The 23308-nt window shown below is 40.7% G+C and overlaps 1 protein-coding gene across 15 annotated transcripts in view; it reads right to left on the reverse strand.

The window, feature by feature from the left end:
- The window catches only part of EHBP1 (EH domain binding protein 1), a 321978-nt gene that overhangs the window by 189958 nt on the left and 108712 nt on the right, over positions 1–23308 (reverse strand). The window lies entirely within an intron of this gene.

Here is a 23308-nt window from a genome sequence, read left to right on the forward strand (position 1 = left end):
ACGGCAGCTACTCTGAAACCTGTCTTTAGCCAAGTTAACTTTTAAAAGGTTTTTACCAGACCAGTTTCTAGCCCTGCACTGCAGCTGTTTTTGTGCCAGTGTAATGGTGCAAGTCAGCATCAAAGCCAGCTACCAGAGATTTCCCACAGTCATCCCCAGTGCCGAGAAGGAGAAGGTACATTTGCCATCCACTTTTACTTACAATTTTCTTGACCATTTAATTGAGGGAAGTCCTAAAACAAATATCACATTCACCTAAATTCCAACTTACTTATTTTGTAATTAAAGGCATGCTATGGCTAGGAAGACATGTATGTAGGTTTGTTTGGGACCTGCTTTCAGGTAAGTGCACTTTGGGGGAGGAAGAATGTGCTGTGTGTCTGTTTTTTGCCCTGAGGCCAACTGAGAATAGTGGAGGGCGGGAGGTTCCCCTAGCCTATCTTCCCCTTTAAAAAGGACACTGTCAAGATGTTTAGAACCTAGACTGATTTTGCCATAAAACTTCTGGAATATAATTCCATGGAATATGCTTTCATCTATGACATACCCTACTTTTCTTATATTGTCTTTGTTAAATTTATTAATAGCCACCTTCTATAGCATTCAAATGCACTAAACAAACAGACATTTTCTCAAAATTCAGCATGCTCTGAAAAGTAAAATAGTCCACATTACAGTTGCTGTCACTCTAGAATTGGAATGGAACATCTTAAATCAGTAGAGAAAAGCAATAAAACAGGACAAAAAGCATACAGATAAGATGTAAATGGGCAACTCCATCAGCATGCCAGGATGAATGGTTTTAAATCAAAAGCACAATTTATAAAGCTACTACATCCAATATAAATATGGGCAAAATTGTTAAAATACAGATTAGTATTACACCTGGTCTCATACGAGAACATGACATACTTTACAGAAGAGAAACCAAGAAAGCTCATCGTATTTGTTTTTTCTTTTGCTCAGTGTTTTTCAAAACATATTCAGTGATGCATTTTTATATATAAAATGGCAACCATATCTTAAAACATGTAAGGTTCAATTATCCCTCCAGATATCACATTACACATGCATAAAAATTCAGTTTATAAGGTACTTGACAATACACACCCAAATACTTGTAGGCAGGATTTAGCTCTTGGTACAAAACTTGCTCAACCACTGAAATGATACAGAATTAGTGAAGCAGCATCTTTCTTTACAAATAATGATGCGGACATCCTAAATTACTAACTGAAAAATAATGATAAACATAAGGTACACAGCACAGTTAGGTTTCAGAGTAGCAGCCGTGTTAGTCTGTATTCGCAAAAAAATGCATCTGATGAAGTGAGCTGTAGCTCACGAAAGCTTATGCTCAAATAAATTTGTTAGTCTCTAAGGTGCCACAAGCACAGTTCGAGGAAACTAAGCCATACTTGGGTATTAGTAAGCAGTTTTAGACTGCTATAAAAGAGTGATAGAGTTATCTAATGTATATAGTCATTTACTTTTTCTCATACTATATGAGAGGGTGTTGGATCAGACAGTAATTCTTGTATTGGGGTACATGGACCACTGGTAGTCTGCAGAGAGCTGGTAATATTGGCTCCACCTCATTCTACAAATTTCAAGGCTCTTTACTATAGAAAAAAAATGAGAGCGTGAGCATCTAGAAAAACAGGCTGAATACCCTCCTTTCCAGCTATCTCCATATAGAGGGGAAAGAAATAGGAGTAAAGGCAACAGATACAAATACATAAATATTTTCCTAATATTACTTTATCATGTAAGCAATTGTTATAGTTGCCATAGGACATTGCGTGAATTGTAATCACAATGGGAATTGATCCACGTAATCACAAATGGGACAGGATACAGTTCATAAGACCCCTCTGCTATCAAAATGAGTGTTACACTATAAAAAGAGTTTGAGATCCCCTCTGTTAGAAAAGGCCACACACAGAGATCAGTTGTGAGACTTATGGGTAATCTGACAACGAATAACTGGAACTGTAGACTTATCTTGAGTTATTTGCAAACACTCAAATATTGATATGCATTCAGATATTTGCAATATTTTTTAAATAAAGTGGTACGTCAGAAGCCTGCTGAAATTCCTTTGAGCTATGGTAATTATTGTACAGCTCTGCTGACATCAGAAAAAATACAGAAAATAAGGAATGCTCTTAGAAAGCACCTTAAAAATTATTATAGAAAGAAGTTTACCTGAAAGGAAAAAGAGCTCAAGTCTTGTTAAAACAAAAACCAAACAAATATAAGCAGATAAAATAAGATTCCCTTGATAGTGCCATCTGCTTGGGAAAACTTAAGTTTCTTCAGAGTACTGAGTAAGAACTGGCAATATATGTTACCCTTTAGTTTTTCTGAAAAATGAAAATGATCAAGAAGCACCTTTACACATACACAGAAACTCCGAGTTAAATGTATGCTTTTATACTCCCACACTACTTCAAGGAGAAAGCCTTCCCTGCTGGAAGATTCAAATTATACCAAATTTGTGAAAACATTTAATCATATCCTCCTCACTACCCCCAGGATGTCTGCTAACTATGAGTAATAAAAAGCAAAGCCTATTGTGTTACTAGGTCACTAGTGCAAAACCAAACTCAAGTCAATAGTTGATTACTAGCAAACTGATAACCTCTGACTATTCCGTGGCTCAAATGAAATGAGTTTCATGGTCTCTCTCCAGTCCTCCGTGCATAAGCAAGGACATCAAAATACCTTCACAAAATAACCTCACAATTGGGACTGTTGGTCTCACTGGCAATTTCAGGAGACAGGCAAATCTTTGAATGAGGATACAGACTCAATTATATGTTCACCTCTAGAGGTGGTCCCTTCATGTCAGGATGAATTTTCATGGGAACAGCACTCAGAGAAATTTATAAACATTGACAAAATCATGATTACTGAAGTCACTGAAGGTGCACCCATTTTCACTGCCAAACATCTGACCTATTGATCACAGATGTTTCAGGGTCCCTTGATACAGGAAGCACATTTCACTCTTTCTTTCACTGCATAAAAGATTGCAACAAGTATCAGACATCACAAAAGTTACCAAATCATAAGCTCCAATTCTGCAAAGTGATCTACATGTTAAGTATCCATATGGTCAGATCTCTTGCATGATCAGGCTAATGTGAGTAAATACAATAAAATACCAATGTATTCTCTCAGACGCTATGAAGAGACTTGCGTGTTAGGTAGCACCTTTTATTTGCCCACCAGAGTGGACATTTCTCAAACAAAACTTAAAAAAACCCAAAACAAAAAAACCCACTTACAAGGCAACTAAACACAGCTCATTTGTAAAAAGCAGTGAGTATCACATCCCAGGACAGAGCAGAACCAACTCTTCTCCAAGGCAATTTAGTACAACTCCACTGAAGTCAACAGAGTTGAAAGAGCTGTATTACAAAACATTTGAATTTGGCCCCCTAGTTTAGAGGAACCCAGATAACTTGGAACTATACATATCTAATGCAGCCTTCTTTTAAAGACAGAGCTTGTCAGTCCTTTGTTAGGGGAGGAACAGATAATTAAACAGACCGTGTCCTCTTCGGACATAAAAAGCTTGCTTGTGGATGTTGTTTACCTAAGAAACTGCTTACCTCAAAACAAATCTGAATCAAAAGCAAATGAACTGCACATTTTTCCCATCTGAGGGGAAGTTTTCTAGGTGTAGCTATTAAATATTTATACCCTGCATAAGAGCCAATGAATCAAACACCATGTAACAATTTTTTTTTTAATTTAACAGCTCTAATACCTTTGTAATCAAAGTTCAGTCTTATCATGGCTCTAGTCCTTTAATTAGATTGTATATACACAACTGACAATTGAGTGTATTCTGGCTGTTTAGCGTTCACGTTTCTGATGGGTCAGAGTATATTCCAGAGTCTGTAGTGTCACAGTCCATTGTATTTCTATCATCCAGTTGAATGGCAGAATCTCTGTCCCAGTAAAGACACTCCTGATGCTACAGCACAATTAAAGCATAGCAGGAAAAGAAATTGCAGCATCATTAAGGGTTTTTTTAAATTGCAAGTTGTGATGCTCAACTTGGATACTGTCAGAAACTGTGAGGAGATGGTCAGGCCTAGTTTTCAGAGCTGGAGCAGTCAGGCCTAATGGTCAGAGCTGGAATCAGGAGTCCAGGGCAGGGTTGGAGTGAGACTAGAGCACGACTAGCAGCAGGGTAGCGGCAAGAGCTGGGCTGGAGCCAGAGCAAGGCTGGAACTGGCTACGGGTTGGGGATTCTGTTGCCACTGTCAGGCAGGAGTGAGTTCCAAGCCCTGGAGTGACACTTAGTGGACTGAGCTGCTGTTCCTCCCGTGAGGCTTATACACCTGCTCTGGGAGTCAACAGCCCAGTTCCTGGCTAGTGGATTGGCTGGAGCTTAAAACAGGAGTGACTCATCACCAGACTCAGGAAGAGAGGGGAAACATTTTATGAGTCATCTTAAAGAAAATACCTTTCAATTTTCAAGCATTGAACTGTACGGCCATTTCCATGAACAAAACACTTCTATCAGACTTGTCATTATGGGAAAAATGTTTATACTTGTGTGTCTACGGACAGGCACCTGCAGTGATACAAGGCACCTATATAAGTAACCTGATTTCTCTTGAGGCCAATAGGAGTTGAGGGCTCTCAGCATTTTGAAAGTTAGCTCATGATTCTAGTTTGGTCTACAGAGTAACACATGACCCATAAGAAAATATCAAACACTACTCCTGAGCGAAATCTGCCCTGCTGCGCACATGCAGACTTCATGTCCCGTACAGAATTCTTTTTCTTTGAAGAAAATACATGCTGCTGGAGAGGTGCTGCAGTTACACCTTTCACCCACCAGGGATTGCTGTGGCACCAGAACAGAGGGCAGTCACTCCTGGTGGGGAGAGAGAGGAGAAGCTGCGTTCCTCACAGCACTCTGTCCGTGGGGCCAGGTGAGGAGGCACAGGAAACTGGGGGGGACAGACAATATGGGGTTGCTGGGGGTCATAGACTGGGGTTCAGACTGGGGTGGGCACTAAATGCGAGTGGGGGTGCAGGGCCACATGGGCATAGGAGGGAGGGGGTGGCTGAGTGGGGGTTAGGGTTACCACCTGGCCGGTATTTGACTAGCCTGGCCAGGTTTTTTTATGGATTTGCAGTTGCCGCAAAAATAATTTAATCTGCCTGGGGAAGGGGGAGGGAGGGGTTTATGTAGGTCTAAAGATTTGCATCATCATCGCAATACACTGGGATACCTAATGTTAAAAGTTTCTGTGTCCAGCCGAAGATGCTGCAGTGTTCCCACTTCCACAGTTTAAGTGATAACAGATCAAAATTATTCAAAATACAGCAGCGGTGTGTCCACCAACACATGCATGTGTGAAAGTGAGTTTGAGTCATGCGAGAGTGAGGAAAAGTAGAAGATATCTTATGGAGGATACGGGCAATGGTGCAAGTGATCTACTATACCCCCACTCAAAAGCATGCACAAGAAACTTCACATTCAGTGACAACTGGCTAAATGAAACAGACTATAAAGACTGGCTGGTAATATGTGCTGATAAAACGAATTGTGTTATCAATGATGTTGTCAATCTTATCTGTATGCGCTCTCTCTCTCTAGATACTATAAGTGGCTGTTGAAGGGAGGACTGGGTTGTGGAGTTGCCTTGTGGTTGGGGCTGTGGCAGGCTTATGGGGGCAGCAGGTGCTGGGTTTTTTACATTTCAAAGGCGGTAACCCTACTGGGGGTGCAGAGATACAAGGGACAGCGTGGGAGGGGGTGGCTGAGTAGAGGTGCAGAGACACATGGCGACGGAGGGTGACTGAGTGAGGGAGCAGGGCCCTATGGGGATGGGATCAGAGGATGGCAGCTAAGTCAGGGTGCAAGAATATATGGGGATGGGGAGTGCAGAGATATAGGGGCAGATATGCCTGACTGAATGAAAGAGACTAGGATCAGACAGAGTCTGCATGGGAGAAGCTCCCCAAATCCCTAACAATCCCGTCCCCAGAAAAAAACCTGTTCCATACTTCTCCCACCTACACCCAACAATCCTACAGTTTCACTCCCAGGCTTCTTCCCAGCAATTACTTTCCTCTCACTCAGATTCTCTGTTATCTCTGACTCCCCCAAGCCTTTGCTCTGCTTCTGAGGTGTGAAGGAAATACATTTCTGGATTTTAGTTTAAATGAATTATTACTCCAAGTTCTATATTAATATGCCTAATAAAGAATCTATTTGTCAAAAACATTTCCTGAATCTTTTATGTTGACTGTATTGTTACAGACATACTTGCTGATAGGTATTCTGAAATAAATTACCAAAATAGTTGAAACTGGCGTGATTATATTGTATTATTTTGACAAATAAAATATTGTGAGCAGAAATTTTAGCCCAGAATTCCCCCAGGAGTAAAACACTTTGTCCAGTGCTGCCAAATTATTGATCTCTTTTATAATTCCAGAAAAAGCTCCAGTTGGTCTCTAAGAGCATTTCTGCCCATTTTTGCTGCTCCTCAGGAATGGCCTGAATGAAATGGTGATTCAGCAACCTTTAATGGAGTTTTGGCTTAAGCAGACCTTGCTATTTATAACAACAATTATAAAAAACCTTTCTAATTAGCTTATTTTCTGTAACTACCCCACTTCTTGATATCAAGTCTTTGTCAAGGTTAATGCAAAAAGAATATACAACTAAGAGTTAGCTCCATATAATTTATAACCTCGCAACGTCTACTAAGTTAGAGAGTCAAACAATTTGAAAATTTTTGTTCTGAAAAGACACTCACTATGTACCTACGATGGGAAAGAGGGAATGCTACAGAAGACGCTACAATACAACTTTAGCTCCTAAAACCTGAGCTCAACTTGCCTACGTTTGTTTCCATTGCTTGTTGCTTCTATCAACCTGCACCTCAGAAAATGAATACAATAGCCCTCCTTCCTATAAACACAGAAAATTTTGTGAAAACACAAAAGAGCATGTTTTCTTTCGATAAAAACTGAACTTGTGGCTGAAAAATCTTATTATGCTTTATAATTATTTAAGTATTTAAATATCAAAGAAAATGTCCTACTGATTTCTTTCGGGAAGGGATTTCTTTTCTAAAGGGAAAGTATTGTAGTAATCATTATCCAAGGAAGATTAAATCTAAATGGGGAATATAACAAGTTTCCTAATTTGAAATATTTTGTCAAAAGGAAACAAAAGAGCTTTGTCTGCCCTTACCCTGTGCTTGAATATGAACAGAGCACAGAGAGTGATCTTCTCAGAAGTTGGCTTTTCACACAATCTTTAGCAGAGCTGCTGAAAGATAACTAGAACTTAAATGGAAGCATTCTGTTCTTTACACCTCCTCAGAAGACAATTCTTTAGACAACACAACTTACACTCTACTTTCCACTTCTTAAAAGATTTTTGACAGTGGCACCACAAAGCCACTGGAAAACACAGATATTGATGATTTTACTTTCATTTGCTACCCAATTCAAAGTTACTTAATTTTCAAATAAAGCTATCACACAGCATATGAAGTCAATAAACATGTACTCACAGCACCCCGAAGAAAAATAAGTCGGAAAGTTCTGATTCCTTCAAAGCCCGGATGCTGGCCCTTCAAGTTGCGTAACAAGCACCATCTTGCTTATGCTATGCTGAAGAGATCACTGCTTCGCTAGCAGAGCAAAATGGATCGCTACAGAATTTAATTTCTGAGAGTACAGAGCAATTAAATGCCAAAATAGACAAGGTATGGGAAGCTCTCTCATCTGTAAAAAGTAAATTAGAAACTATGTCAGTTAAAATAATTTAGACAGACGGATGGAAGATTTGGAGGGCCGAATGCAAACAGCACAATCTATGCTGAAAACATGTTTAAAAGCAAATGATGGTTCAAGGTATCCAGAACATTTATTAAGAATTGTGATGTATTTGAAAGGAGAATTTAATGTTTAAAAAATTCTTCCACGTGTCAGGAAAATTGGAGTTCAAGGCATAGTGACTGGAAAAGGAAGGTACGAAAGTCATGAAAATGTTAGAACAATTCCTTTAAATAGCTATATTTGGACCCATATATAGGTGAATGTATATAAACTGATGAATGATTAAATAGGAAGTTTCAGAGTAGCAGCCGTGTTAGTCTGTATCCAAAAAAAAGAACAGGAGTACTTGTGGCACCTTAGAGACTAACACATTTATTTGAGCATAAGCTTTTGTGGGCTACAGCCCACTTCATCAGATGCATAGAATGGAACATACAGTAAGAAGATATATCTATACATACAGAGAACATGAAAAGTGGATTAAGAGGCTAATTAATTAACTCCACTTTTCATGTTCTCTGTATGTGTATATATCTATATCTATCTATCTATCTTCTTACTATATGTTCCACTCTATGCATCCAATGAAGTGGGCCGTAGCCCACAAAAGCTTACGCTCTAATAAATTTGTTAGTCTCTAAGGTGCTACAAGTACTCCTGTTCTTTTATTTAAATAGGAAGTACTGTACCATATTTATTACCTAACTAACGACAGAGGATGTTTTCTGTAACTGGAAAGAAAATGAAAAGTGGTACCACAGGCTGCTTTTCTTCTTTTTTAAAAAAATTCCAATTGGAGTTTAGGAAATCACTCAGATAAGAAGGAATTTATTGAAATGGACCTTTTAGATGAAAAAACAATTTGCAAATTTGCTCCACAGGACCAAATTTTTGGTGGAAAGAACAAAGTGTTTCTCTTAACAGACCTGTCTTCTGCCTTCATGATCCTTGGAAATCTCCAATGGGAAAATCAGATGGAAAGTTCCAGACACAAAGACTGAAATGCATTGGTAGTACAGTATAATCTTAGCTATGCCGTTGCTGCAATCAAGCTGTTTGGTGTGATTAAGTTTCACCATGTGAGTTACTATACTCAGAAAATTCTGACATACTATCCTTAAAAGCTTTCCTATACAAAACTGTCCAGAGACAACATATTCTGAACAAATAGTTTTGACATACGATGAACTGATACCTTTTCTAACAGCGTAACAGCTACTTTCTTGGGCTCCCTCAAATACTCTTGCTTTTGTTTTGTTTGCATTGCTTTTTACTGTGTTTTCTGTCTAGTTTACATGCTAACTCAAATGATACCTCTCTGACATTAGTGAAAGGACTAGCCGATTAAAGAAAACTAAGAAATCCCATTTGTTTTAACAACTCATCAACAGACTTAGATGAGACAAACTGAAGTATCTGCCTCTAAGTAAGGCTATCTTGATGCTTATCAAGGGCACTAGAGGAAATAGTCACAAGAAAATTGGACAAATTTAGTAAGCTGGGCAAGACTATTAAGCACTTTGATACTCTCACTTTCAATCAGAGCTCCCAGGTGCTCAAGCCTAACTTTAGATATTCATTTTTGAAAATCTTTGTTACAGTCTGTTTTGAACAGTTATAGAACCACAGAAGGGTAGGGTTGGAAGGGATCTCAAGAGGTTATCTAGACCGTCCTCCCACACTGAGGAAGTACCAATTATAGCTAGCCCATTCTTGACAGATGTTTGTCTAACCTGTTCTTAAAAACATCAAATGATGAGGATTCCACAACCGCCCTAGGTCATCTAACATTGAACCTAAATCTCTTTTGCTGCCTAATAAGCCATTTTTTTTTGTCCCACCCTTGGTGGACATGGAGAACAACTGATCACCGTCCTCTTTACAACAACCTTTTACATATATGAGGACTGCTACAAGGTGCCCCCTCAATCATCTCTTCCCTAGATTAAACATGTCCAGTTCTTTCAACCTTTCCTCACAGGTCATGTTTTATAAATCTGTCATCATTTTTGCTGCTTTCCTCTGGACTCTCTCCAGTTCATTCACATCTTTCTTAAAGTATGGCGCCCAAAACTAGCCACAGTACTCCAGCTCAGACCTCACCAGTGCTGAGCAGAACAATTAACTCCCATGTCTTACATAGGACTCTCCAGTTAATATATCCCAGAATGGTATCTGCCTTTTTCACAACAGTATCATATTGTTGAGTCATATTCAATTTGTGATCCATTATAACTCCCAGATCCTTTCCTGCAGTACTGCTGCCTATCCAGTTATTACTCATTTTGCATTTGAGCATATGATTTTACCTTCCCAAGTGTAGTATTTTGCACTTGTCTTTACTGAATTTCATCTTGCTGATTTCACACCAATTCTCCAATTTATCAAGACTGTTTTGAATTCTAATCATGTCCTCCGAAGTGCTTGCAACCCCTCCTAGTTTGGTGTCATCTGCAAATTTTATAGGTACGCTCTCGTCTCCATCATCCAAATCATTAATGAAAATATTGACTGATACCAGATGCAGGACAGATCCTTGCAGAACCTCACTAGATACATCCACCCAGCTTGACACTGAGCAATTCATAACTTCTCTTTGAATATGGTCTTTCATCCAGTTATACACCCACCTTATAGTAATTTCATCTAGACCATATTTCCCTTGTTTGCTTAAGAGAACGTTATGTGGAACTGAGTCAAAAGCCTTCATAAAGTCCAGATATATCACAGCTACTTCTTCCTCCTGTCCAGTAGGCTAGTTATCCTCTCAAAGAAGAAAATTAGATTGGTTTGACATGATTTATTTTGACAAATCCCTGTTGGCTATTACTTATCATCACCTTATTATCCTCTAGGTTTGAACAAATTGATTGTTTAAGAATTTGTTCCAGAATCTTTTCAGATACAGACGTTTGGATGATTGGTCTATAAGTCCCCAAGCTCTCTTCCCCTCCTCCACCCCATTTTAAATACAGGTACTATGTTTGTCCTTCTCTAGTCCTCTGAGACCTCATCCATTCTCCAGGAGTTCTCAAGGATAATTACTAACAGTTCCAAGATTGCTTCATCTAGTTCCTTATATAACCTAGGATGAACTTCATCAGGTCCTGCCAACTTGAATACACCAAACTTACCTAAATGTTCTTTAATCTATTCTGTCACTGTTTTATCCTGAGATCTTTCCCCCTAGTTGTTAATGTTGTGCTAAGCATCTGATCACACATAACCTTTTTAGTGAAGACTGAAGCAAAAAAGACATTAAACACTTCAGCCTTCATTCTGTCATCCATTATTTACTCTCCTTCCCCACTAAGTAATGAACCTACACTTTCCTTCATCTTTCTCTTAATTCTAATGTATTCTAGAACCTCTTCTTTTTTACTTTTATGTCCCTAGCTAGTTGTAACTCATTTTGTGCCTTAGCCTTTCTGATATTCTCCCTATATGCACATGCTATTCTTATGTACTCATCCTTAGTAATCTATTCTCATTTCCACTTTTTATAAAATTACTTTTTGATTTTCAGGTAATTAAAGAGCTCCTGAGGGAGCCATATTGGTCTCTTACTATTCTTCCTATCTTTCCTCTGCACTGGGATTCTTTGTTGTTGTGAACATAAGAACCACTATACTGGGTCAGACCAAAGGTCCATCTAGCCCAGTATCCTGTCTTCCAACAGTGGCCAAAGCCAGGTACCCCAGAGGGAATGAACAGAACAGGTAATCACTGAGTGATCCATCCCCCGTCGCCCATTCCCAGCTTCTGGCAAACAGAGGCTAGGGACACCATCCCTGCCCATCCTTGCTAACAGCCACTGGTGGACCTATCCTCCGTGAATTTATCTAGTTCTTTTTCGAACCTTGTTATAGTCTTGGCCTTCTCAACATTCTCTGGAAAAGAGTTCCACAGGTTGACTGTGCATTGTGTGAATAAATACTTCCTTTTATTTGTTTTAAACCTGTAGCCTATTAATTTCATTTGGTGGCCCCTAGTTCTTGTGTTATGAGAAGGAGTAAATAACACTTCCTTATTTACTTTCTCCACACCAGTCATGATTTTATAGACCTCTATCTTATACAGATGTCTATTGTCCGCCAGACTCCCACCACCCACAGCCATCCTGATTTTGCACACTTGCTATCTGGTTAGCCTAATAGTACCTGTACTGTAGATATGGCCTAAGAACTTGTTGGACAATAACTATCCTGCTGTATTTTTTTCCAGCAGATATCTGGGTTGCTAAAGTCCCCCACAACACCAGCTCCCTGTGCTTTGGATAGCTCCACTATTTGTTCTAAAAATGTTCATCCATCTCCTCCTCCTGATTTTGTGGCCTATAGCAGGCCCCTAACAGGACATCACCCATTTCCCACCCCCCTTTTTTTATTTTTGCCCTGAGACTTCCAATAGGAATGCTTTATAATGTGAAGGATCTTGTGAAGTGGGCAAGAGTATTTTTTCCAGTTTAAAAAGGGCAAAGGTACAGATTATCGGAAGTAATTTTGATACTTTTCTACACCCTGTCTCTTTCGCTCCTTCCAGGGGAGCATGCTGGAGGTTGTGCCATAGGGGACACAGAGTTTATGCCAGAGACAACATTTTGGAATATATAGGGTATTCACCTTGGAGCGGGCAGTTTTACTTACTGCTCAGCAACCCAGTCCTATATTTCCTCTTTCTTCCAGTTATTGGGTAAAATTAAGGCCTAGATTAAATGCAACCATATAGAATCACGAATTATGACTGGCAGTAATCTCCAGGGGTTTAACCACATTAATTTTGTTATTGAGTGAATTCAATGCCTTGTCATCAACCATGAAATGGAGACTTTCTAGTACACTCTATGCAGCAGTACCCCATTAACTGTGATGGGAAAACTTTGAAGTGGTTACACAAGGCAAATGTATAAACAGCAGCAGCCTACCAAAAGAAAGTCCTTAGCTAAAGAAATTGGCAAACCAGGTAGAATACATAATGTGAGTGTCAAAGTCAAATGACTCTCTATACACATTTTTCTTTCGTATAGCTTCTACTGTTCCTTGCAGCCAGAGGCGTTCATCTTCCTTTAATTTTATGTCTTTCATTATTCAGGATCTAAATCGGCTTTCTCTCTTCTACCTGGCACTCAGATAAGCAACCCTGGTGGTAAGGCCCAAAAACTTTTTGAAGCCTTTGAAGTTATAAAAAGGTAGACTTATACGCATAACTCAACCAGGAGTGTACCTAGAGCAGTGTTAAACCAGTGATGGCTTTAAGAATTTTTGTTGAAAGTTGTGTGGCAGAATATCAGGTCTTCCAACTTGATATAGATTCATATCCAGCTCTTTAGTCTAACTGAACGATGCACAGAAGAACTAAACAAATAAGACTGGGAAAGGCTGCTGAGGTAACAAAGGCAACGTAGGAAGACAAGGCCTTGATAGACCAAGGATGAATTCCAAGAGAACTTTTGCCTTCAGCTTCCCACCATGGTAACCAAACTATTCAACTCCTTTCTCACCTCCTACACTGAACTGTACTTGACAGTATCTGTGGCAGCTATCTCCTTCATACTAAAAAAGAAGAAAGGTCACCCACTCTGGTGGCCTTATACACACCCATTTCCCTTCTCAGCTATGATAATATGTTTGAAAGCGGTTAGTAAAATTGAAGGGAATTCATTATCCCAGCACTGAAACTCTGTTCAGACAGGTCTTGTAAAAGGCAGAAGGTTTGCTGACAGCTCTCATAGGGTATGTCCTCCCAGTGCGAGTAGACAGATGTGCACTAGCTCTGCTCAAACTAGCATGCTAGAAATAGCAGGATGCCAGGCCTACCCAAGGGGCCAGGGCAGGTTTGTACTCAGGCAGCTAGACTGAGCTGCCGCCCCTACTATCCCCAACTACACTGTTATTTTGAGCATGCCACCTCAAGCAGGGCTAGCACATGTATGTTTAATCGAGCCTGGAAGCACACTCCTGGCAGCAGTGTAGATGTATTCATAGAGTGTTCATATGGTGTTCAGTAAAATACAGTTTGCAAAGTCTGAGGAATTTCATCTGAGATGCAAAAGGCCTCTGTGTTGAAATATTGCAACTTTTACATTTGCTTATTATTTTAATATAGGTCTGAACTCAAACTGTACAGGTGTTTTCTAATGGTATCCCCTTATGCCTCTCTGTTGAGCTGTGACACTCACCTTGGATCAAGCTATTCACCAATACGGTGATATCTCTGCCTTCAGCCTATAGCACACAAGGAATGCGAAGTTACTTGAAATGTACCCACCATTGTGATATCCAGTGCTACTTCAGCCAAGTGTGGAGTTCTGCTGCCCATTGGCTACATACTATATAATAAGGTTAAATATCTGAGATTATGGCTTTGAACATCCAATTTATTCTCTTCCCATCCCCTCACAATTTCTTTCATGTGTGTCAAGATATTGCATTAAGGAATCCAGAGAGCTATTAAACGTGAGGTTTCATAAAACTGTAACATCCCCTCTGTTATGGCTAAAATCAATCAAGATATGTAGTAATAAAACCTGGTGATGTCCTGGATATGGAGGGAATCTGGACACCTGCCACTGCTCCTATACATCTTTCACTATCTCCCAATTGATGTTTCTAAATGAATATCACAGGACTTCCACAAGTCTGAAAGATCTGTGGCAGCAACACGAGTTGTGAATTCCTCACAATGCTCTGGCTTTCTAAGGAAAAAAGTGGCCTTGCCCTGCCTAATATACAGTTCTGTTACTGGTGCCACTTCATTGCCAAATTTGGTAATTTTATTTCTTTATTTGAATTTGCAATCTGGCAAGCATAGTTTCAATTAAACCAGTGGGCTAATTTTAATGTGAAATTCTACTGCATACTGAAATCTAAAGCTACATGCTTGGAACTGCAAGTTCAATGGACCTTGTAGTGGGATAATGTTCACAGAGGAAAGGATCCCTGGCGTCTCCCTTGGCGGCCGTCTCCCAAAACCAGGACATTTGAAATTGTGTGTATTCTGCAGGGTGCCATATGTTTTTGGCTGCAAAACCCCAGAGCATGGGAAATTTACGTTGAAAGTATGATGTAATTATCAAGGGAGGAACAAATAAATAGGGCACAGGGAGGCTCCTGAAGATTAAGATCTGCATGTGACTAGATACATGAATGCTCACGCATACAATGCTTCTGAATAGTCACACCCTTTGCATGCTCAAGTTAATGAGGAAAAAATGTATTGTGCACATGCTCTTGTTCAAAGTTCCTTAAAACACACATTTGTCAGTGAGCACTATGTACTGTACATAGTCTAAGTTTGTAGTATTTTAAAAAGTGGGTTTTTCATTAACCACAAAAAACATCTGAACAACTTTCTTAAAGCACGAAAGACATTTTCCCCCTGAACCTAACTTAAAAAAAATGTCTAAATGGATTTCTTCAAAAATTCATCTCTAGACTGACAAGCATAAAAGTTTCACTCCAAAGGGTGATTTTAAAAAAAAAGCTGAAAAAGCCTGAAAACAGGGGCTCATAATGAAGCTGCCCCATCAACCATAACCACACTGTCACAGGAGCAACACAATCATCTTTTCTGTGCAAAGAGGCAATGCATTTAACATTTCTCCACTGTGTATTATCTATTAGTTGTGTTCATCAGAAAGATATGCAAAGGCTCCCTGCAATAATATGAATATGTGCCAACGGATAAAAGAATCTGTCCATATCGCTCTCTCAGCTTAGGCCTGTCTCAGAATATTTTGGTAGAAAACTTTTTAAAACCTGGTATTTTTTTCTAGGTTTCTATGAAATTCTGTTAAAATGAAGAAATAAAAGCAGTCACAAGAACACATTGCTATTTGCTGTAAATTACTGAATACTCCCTTGCTGCTTCCATGGAAAATCTCTTCTTAAAAACAGATTTAATTTTTTTTCTATATATGCACAAATTAGTTATGGATGATTGACAAAGCATTCATTCTTTTATTTGCCTTGGCTGAGACCTGATCAGTGTCCCGTTCATGTGAAGAAAGTACTTCATTTTATGTTGATTAAATATGAAATATTGTTGATAAAAGTCATATGCTTAGGTCCACAAAAGATGTGTGTTCTTAGGCTAACATTTTTTTAAACCAGTTTTTCCAGCTTTTTAATTGTGAAAAACTTTTAATACAAAAATGGTTTTCTTCTCACTGAACATAATTCAATGAAAATCCCTAAGACTTAGAGCAACACGCAACATTCTCAGTTAAGAATGGTCATTTCTACATGTCTGACATAGTAATAATGAATTTTCAACAATTCTGCCTAACAATTTAACTTCTTTAAACATTCTCAATAGAGGAATATAACTTTGTACCCACTATAACATGATCTGTCAAAAAGAGGAGGAAGGAGACAAAGTAGAGCATATAGCAAAACCAAAGATCATAAAATGCAGATCATGTGATATACTGAATACCATCTTGCAAGCGATGGGGTATCAGTACATTCTGATTTTGATGTACATGCAGTCCACTGACATTTTGGCCCTTGTGCCATTGACTTCAATTATCACAAGATCTGATCTGATCCTTTGAGACGATAACAAATGCAAAAATGTACATCTATAAGGTTGCCAATAGTATAAGACAGAAGCCTCTGAATCCTCCTTATAAAGATAAATATTTTCACTATCCATTTACAATTGTAAAGTGACAGCACAAGAAAGAGATGCTATAACATAGACCCCAATTCTGCAAGGTACTTATGCACATACCTAACCTTAAGCACACGAACTTAGTCTTAAAGTCTTGCCAAAGTTAGGCATGTGATTAAATACCTGCTGAGTTGGGGCCTTTTGCCTTAAGTTATTACCCCATACAGAACAGTAACAGTCAGATGTTACTTCAGGTGAATGGCATGACTTAAAAATAAATCCACTCCTACAAAATTATGCACAAGTACAGTGATTTTTTTTTAAACTACCTAAAGATGCCTGTGTCTCTTATATAGTTGTGAATTAGATCTTGCCTACTAGTCTCGTCCAAGCAATGAGGTCTTAATCTTTTTTAAATCTCCAACAAAGAAAGTTGATCTCCCACCTTGCCAAAACCATCACAAAGATTTCCATGAAACTAAGCAATGTCACAGAAGTGTACGCGCTTTAAAATAAAAATAAAAAGTCAACAAAAGCAAAGAGAATGGCACCTTGTTTTTCATCTGATACTGTCTTGACAATATAAGGTAGAAAACTGCCAAAACCAGAAAAGACTCAGTGTAAAATAATTTTAGGAAACATAGCTAATCCTAGGGACATAAAAAGCATGATTTCATGAAGTGGCCCCAGACAAGCAATAGTTCTGAGTCAAGGAGTGTTAGCAGAAAAGGATATATATATATATATAAAAATACAATACAAGAAGATGGAAAGGAATGAGGGCAGCAAAGACACCTCCCTCCCACCCCCTGGTAATTGGTGGAGGGGGAAAGAGGCTGAAGGAGAAAACAGTTACCTACCTTTCCATAACTGTTGTTCTTCAAGATGTGTTACACACATCCATTCCGCTGTAGGTGTGCGCACACCTCATGACCAGTTAGTGGAAATTTTTTCCTCCGCAGTTCCTGTTGGGGCAGCATGAGCACCTCTGGTGCCTCGCACCACGGTATGTAGGTATAAGGGGCCATGTTGTTCCTGACACCCCTCCCCCAGTTCCTTCTTACCAGAAAGACACTGATAGAGAGGGGATGGAGGGTCGGTTCTGGACTGGACATGTGCAACACATCTTGAAGAACAACAGTTATGAAAAAGTACATAACAGTTTTTTTTTCTTTTTCAAGTGATTACACACATCCAATCCACTGTAGGTGACTCACAAGCCATTCAAACAAGAAGTGGGCTTGGAGTCTAATTGAAAAGGGATTGTAGGACCACCAGTTCAAATCCGGCACTATCTCTAGATTGGTGAGAGAAAGCATAGTGAAATGCAAATTTACGGACCGACGACCAGGTTGCCGCCCTACAAAAAACATCCAGTATAGGTGACAAGCTAGAAAGGCTGTGACAGTTACCAGTGACCTGGCTGAGTGAGCCACCACTTTACTTGGAGGTGCAATATCATCCAATTGGTAGCATAAACCAATACAGCAAGAGATCTTCTGTGTGGATACTGGGTAGCCCTTTATTCTGAAACTAAGAACTGAGATGAAGACCTGAAAGGCCTAGTTGTATCCAGATAAAAAGCCAAAGCTCTAATACCTACAGTATGGAACTTTTCTTTTCCTTTATTCAAATAAGGCTTTGGAAAGAAAGTCCGTAAATGAACTGCTTGATAAATGTGCAAATTGGAAATCACATTAGACAGGAATTTTGGGTGAGGTCGAAAGAAAACCTTGTCCCTAAATAAAATTGTATAGGGAGACTCTGACACTAAAGCTCACAGCTCACCTACTCTCTTGACTGAGGCTCTAGCAACCAAAAAAGCCACCTTAATAGTCATGTGTAACAAAACAAGTCACTAGTGGTTCAAAAGGGAAGAGGGGAGACAAATCAACTGTGCCAAAACTCAATTTAAACTCCACTGTGGAACCAGGCTGTGAACCTGTGGAACAAACCCTTTAGAAATCTAATGAACACAGGGTTTGAAAAAATGGATCGGTTATCCACGGGAGGATAGAAAGCTGAGATAGCCACCATATGGACTCTTTTGGAACTAAGTGCTAATAATACTGTCATTTCAGAAACAAATGATAGTCCAAGATATGGCAAATCAGAGCCTGACCTGGGGGGATGCCTCTTTGTATGGACCAAAATGGAAAATCTCTTCCATTTAGCAAGGTAAGCAGACCTAGATAAAGGCGTCCTACTATTTAGCAGAACTTGCTGTAGCCCCTTAGAGCAAAGTCGTTCTGAGGTTGTCAGCCATGAAGCATCAATGCAGTCAGGTAGAGAGCCTGAAGGTTGGGGTAAAGGAGAAAGCTGGGTCCACGTCTTGAGAACAGCAGCGGAGGTCTGACTGATAGGACAAGCAGAGTTGAAAACCAATGTTGACAGGGACACATGGAATCTTGCTTGACTTTGGATAAGACTGTTGCTAGGAGCAGAACTGACGGGAAGGCATACAGCAGGCCTTTAGACCAGGGTAGGAGGAAAGCATCCGTCTGTGAACCGAGGCTATGACCCTGCTGGAAACAAAAAAATGACCACATTTTTTGTTCGCTCATGTAGCAAAACAGGTTCACTTGGGGACCTCCCCATCACTGGAAAATGGACCTGAACACCTCTGGGCAAAGATACCACTCACAGAGACCAGCAAATTACCTGTTCAGGTGGCCTGCCAGAGTGTTCTGGACTCCCAGAAGGTATGCAGCTCTCAGGTTGATGGATCTGGCAATGCAGAAATTCAAAAGAATGATTGCCTCCTGACATACCTTTGTCAGAGGGGCCCTCCTTGTTTATTTGCATAGAACATAGCCACTGTGTTGTCAGAGTACCAACAACTTCACCCCTTGATATATGTAAGGAATGCCAGGCAAGCAAAATGGATGGCCTATAGTTCCCTTATATTTAGATGGAAGCTTAGATCCTGAGGAGACCAAAGGCCCTGAGTCTGAAGGGGACCTAAGTGAGCTCCTCAACCTAAATCCAATGCATCTGTGACTAGAGCGAGCACTGTTGTGGCGAGGCAAAGGGAACATTTGCAAGCTCTATCTAAAAGTCCCCAGAGGACAAGACCTGAGCAGGTTCTTGAAACACCATGCCAACATGACAACTGGCTGCTGAAAACACTAACGCTAGCCAACCCTGCAGTTCTCTGAGGCGTAGCCTGGCACGCTGCACCACGTAAGTGCATGCTGCCATGTGTCCTAGAAGTCAGAGGCAAATCCCACTGAGAGGGTGCACCTTAGATCTAGAGGAATGACCTGCATTGTTTGGAACTTCTGCTCAGGCAGGAAAACCCTGGCCTCTGTAGAGTCCAGGACTGCCTCAAGGAATTCTAGCCTTTGAACAGGTGTCAAGATAGATTTCTCTGTATTGATCAGGAGCCCCGGCATGTCAAAAGTGGACTGAACAGTGGCTACTCTGGAGAGGACCTGAGACCCGGACCGACCACTTGTTCAGATAGGGGAATACGTGGACTCCAATCTTCACAGAAATGTGCTACTACAGCCATGCATTTCCTGAATATGTGAGGGGCTGCTACGGCCGTATTGCAAATTGGTGGTAGGATCTGTTGACCATGAATATGAGAAACTTTCTGTGTATCTGGTAAATTACTATGTAAAAATAAGCACCCTTGAACTCAAGAGCAGCGTACCAGACCCCAAGATCTAAGGAAGGCATAATAGATGCTACAGGAAGCAGCCAAAATTTTGTTTTCTTTAGGAATTTGTTTAGCTGCCTTAAATCTAAAATAGAGCTGAGAACCCGTCTTCGGAAGTAACCGGAATAAAATCCCTTTCCTCTGAATGATATGGGAACTTCCTGCATGGTCCCCACAAGGAGAGTGAATCTTCTGAAATAACATGCCCTTGTGAGAGGGGCAGGGAAGGAGGGATAGAAATAATTAAGGGTGTATCCCAGTTCCCCCACTCTGATCTGTGGTGATGCACGTCCAAGCACTTAGGAAGAGGGATAGGCAAATGAATGGGGTGGAGACAGATGGCACTCTAAAGTGGCAGACTGCTCCCAACAGGTCAAAATGATTGTTTAGTAGTGCCCAACCTTATTACACAGAAGGGCCACATAAACCAAAGCACAACCTTTCTACAGACAGATTCTACATATTTTAATAGGATTTAAAGTTACCGGTATTGATTTATATTTTAAGTTTGGCTTGGGACCGTGGGGAAGTAAGACGGTGACCTTGTTCCGGATCCTCCCAGCACCTAGCTAATGTAGAAGGGCAGGAAGGGAGCAGAGTGGCTCTAGAAAGTGGAGGAAAGCCCCCAGGGTTCCCAATGGGCCTTTGATATGGAGTCCGGACCCAGCTATGTGGAGGTCATTAGTCCTTAGAGGGCTGAGGCTGTGGCTGGTACCATGGTGGGCAGGTACTCCTCTGGGGCTGCTGGGCATACTTGGGTCCAGATGAATATGATCCAACCTTGAAGTCGGATGACGAGCCCATTTCCTCAGACCATGGTGGAGCTGACCCCTTCAGCACTGGAGATGGGGGTACCAGCAAGATCATTTACCTCTAGTTGGAGCTCTATGGAGAGGTGCCACGACTACAGAAGCCACCAGTACTGAACGGTGCTCTAGAGCTGCTGCCGGGACCATGTGAGCCTGCACTTGCAATGCCAGTACTTCGCAAGACTCCTGAACAGCAAGGGAACAGACAGGCTGAGTGACTCTTTGGCTGCCTCAGAAGCCTTGGGTGTAGACTGCACCAGAAAGGGCTCCTGAGTCTCCAGCACTGAAAAGCACGGGCCTCAAGGAACCCTTCATCGGCTCTGAGTCAGCAATCCCTCCCGGTTTACCTACTGTCTGGGAGTGCCTCTTCTTTGTGCACACCTCTGAGTCCTTGCCTCTGCTTGGTGCCTTCACCGTAGACTTTGATGGCCCTGGCACTTAGTCTTTGGGAGACTTACGTCTTCTCATCTTTGGTATTGGCAACAACGATTTGCCTTAGTCAGAAGAGGGGGAGCTCTCTTAACTAACTCGGACATGCTCGGTACCCGTTCCGATGGTGAGCGAAGCACAGACTCCATAAGCAGGTACTTAAGTCTGGCAGTCCTATTATTTTTCGATAGGGATTTGAGCCCTTTACAAATGTGACATTTGTCCCTCACTTGTGCCTCTCCCAGATACTAAAGGTGGCTGGGGTGGGGTCACTCACTGGCATAGACTTGTTATATGAGCGACAGGCTTTGAAGTCAGGAGAACAAGGCATTAGTCCACAACCGAGCCCAATACCCAACTGGAAATCGGGAATTCCTCTCTAGAAAATTGCTATCCTAAACTTATTCTTACATCTAAATATGCACAAATGTATTTACTACTAAAGTAGACTAAAAACTAACTCTACACATACTATATACACTAAAAGAGGGGTACCAGCAGATACAAATATTGGAGCTCCAACAACCATCCCTTGCGGTAGGAAGGAACCGAAGGGGGTTGCGACCCTTTATACCAGCATGTTATGCTGCAAGGCACCAGAGAGCGCTCACGCTGCCCTGACAGGTACGGCTGAGGGAAAAATCTCAGACAACCATGCACAAGATGCACACACACACACGGACAATGGAATGGACATGAGCAACCACTCAAAGAAGAACTGATGCGTGTTCCCCCCACCACAAACGATTATTTCTCTTCCTCTTAAAACAAGATCAGTTGTGAATAAACCAGTAGTATGAAATGCATAAAAGTCTAACCTGTGCTAAGGACCAGGGCCCATAATTTGTGATGGCATTGTCTGATTTGAGTTACAGCTGCTGTGATTACTCAAACATGCCACAATTTCACACCTTAATCATGAAAGTAAACTCCTAGAAGACAATGGCAATTCATATAACAGAAATTATGTATTCTGTAGTGTTACATACAAAAACATATTAAATACTTCCAAACATCTTATCCACAGCTTCACATGTGTATCAAAAGCAAACAGACATCGTGCCAAAAAGTAGGTGAGGAAGAAATCACACTGCCACTCATGTTTACATGTAAGTTTAAAATAATTAAGATAAAACACAATGAAAACTTTCTTCATAACTGAGGAGTGATGAACTTGAGGAATCACGTCAATTCATTCCTCTATACATACTTGTAAATAAGCAAAGACTTCACAATTAATTGAAATACACAAAAGGTTTAAACAAAAATAGAAGCAGAGACTTAAGCTTATAACACCATTTGATGGGTGGTGGTGGTGGTGGTGGTGGGTCTATCAAGTGTTCTGTGCTTCCTGCTGGAGGTATCAGTACGCTGACACACCCGGCTCAGGCTGGGGTACCAGCAAGTCTTAGTGATTCAGAGGCCTAGAAGGACCAGGAAGAGACACTGAATAATCAGGAGCCAGCAGGACTGTTAAGAAGACTTGCCTGGCTTTTCTCAGGGTCAGTACTGGGTGAGACTGGGAAAGAGGAGGAGCTCTCATCAGGGCTAGCCCAGAACCTCAAAGCCCAGGTCAGTGCCTTGCTTGCAATCACTGCAATGAAGAGTTGGCCTTTGAGGTTTTGCTTGTTTACTTAAAGGTACAGATAAATAAAAATAACAAACTCAGAAACTGGCTAAGTGCATAGAGGCTGATGGCAAGCATCCTTCTCCAAGCAGGCAGCCAGAACTTGTGGACAAAGGCAGAAGGCACCTGCAGTATCATGGTTGGCCCCCAGGGGACCCAATGCACCCAACCCACCTGTGGCATACTCATAAGCAGAAAAACACTGTATTTCCGCATTAGTCAATTATCAGAAATTAGTATTTTAGCTCCATTTAGCTAGCAGCTAATAGAGAATACTTCAACAAGTCTGATGTTTTGGCACAACTATAGTTGGAAAAAATAAAACTCAAAGTCATC

Source organism: Caretta caretta, chromosome 3, assembly GCF_965140235.1.
Source record: "Caretta caretta isolate rCarCar2 chromosome 3, rCarCar1.hap1, whole genome shotgun sequence".
In the NCBI taxonomy this organism is placed as follows: domain Eukaryota; kingdom Metazoa; phylum Chordata; order Testudines; family Cheloniidae; genus Caretta; species Caretta caretta.